Source organism: Crocuta crocuta, unplaced genomic scaffold (assembly GCF_008692635.1).
Source record: "Crocuta crocuta isolate KB4526 unplaced genomic scaffold, BGI_CrCroc_1.0 scaffold142, whole genome shotgun sequence".
NCBI classification, from domain to species: Eukaryota; Metazoa; Chordata; class Mammalia; order Carnivora; family Hyaenidae; genus Crocuta; species Crocuta crocuta.
This window is the reverse complement of record NW_027528892.1, coordinates 416,554-417,529: the sequence shown is the minus strand read 5'-3', so window position 1 is coordinate 417,529 and position 976 is coordinate 416,554. Positions and strand designations below refer to the sequence as shown.

Sequence of the window (976 nt, the reverse complement as noted above, 5' to 3'; positions counted from 1 at the left end):
GGTCCCCAGCAGGGGAAAAGGAAAAGGGCGAGCCACAACCCCAGAAGTGCCTAAGGAGGGAGGTGGGTGATGCAGGGACCACCCGGAGGGGAGGGGGGACCCTCTCCACCCTCCGTGCCTCCAGCCGCCGCCTGAGGTCAGAACTCAGGAATGCGCCGCCGAAGACGCGCAGAGGGAGAGGAAACACCCCTTCAGCTTCTCGGCTCCGCTTAGGACTCCCGCGGCCACGCCCCATCCCTTCTGCACCTCCACGCCAAGCACCACACCCCACCACTCAGCATCGGGTCCCCGAACCCCAGCCTCCGCTCTCAGCAACCCAAGGACCCTGGCCTCAGGCTTGGCTTCTCCCAGCCTAGGTCACCAGCTCCCCAGCTTCGTCCTCGCCTTTGGGAGCACGATGCTGGACCTCAGCCCACCGCCTGTTTGGCCCAAAGTTCGAATTCTGTCTCCAGAAGGGAGGGGTGGGAAGTAGGGAAGACCACTCTCTTTCTCAAACCCAAACTCCCAACTCCAAGCTCCTCCTCTCGTGAGAACCTCCTCTTAGTAGATTTCAGCCTCCTTCAACCAGGACACTTAGGAGCCCCCATCCCTCCTCCCTCAGACCCAGGGGTCCTGACCCCCAGGCCCTCCTCCCTCAGACCCAGGGGTCCAGGCCCCGAGCCCCCTCCCCTTTCAGATGCATGACCTGTAAGAGTGCAGGTCTGAAGCCCTCTCCTCTCCAGAACCCGAGTCCTGATCCATGCCCCAGTCTTTCTAGACATTCAGACATTCGGAACCCCAGCCCTTTCCTCCCTCTGCACCCAGGAACCCTGACCGCAGCGTCCGCGCCGCGCCGGGGGTCCCCGCAGCCTCACCTCTCGGGCTGTGGCGGCTGCTGCTGAGACAGAAGCGACAGCTGCAGACTGGAAGGGTTTGCTTACTGGGTGGGGTTGGCGGGCGGGGCCGGGGCCGGGGGCGGGGCTGGGGACCCGGCCCG

At 64.8% G+C, this 976-nt stretch overlaps 1 protein-coding gene across 1 annotated transcript in view; it reads right to left on the bottom strand.

Annotated features, from left to right (window-relative positions):
* Window positions 1-946, bottom strand: part of MYADM (myeloid associated differentiation marker) — a 5,163-nt gene extending 4,217 nt beyond the window's left edge. The window contains exon 1 of the mRNA XM_077757044.1: window positions 855-946. The gene's annotated coding sequence lies outside the window, so the exon portion shown is untranslated. The remainder of the gene's footprint in view (window positions 1-854) is intronic.
* Window positions 947-976: the final 30 nt, after the last annotated feature.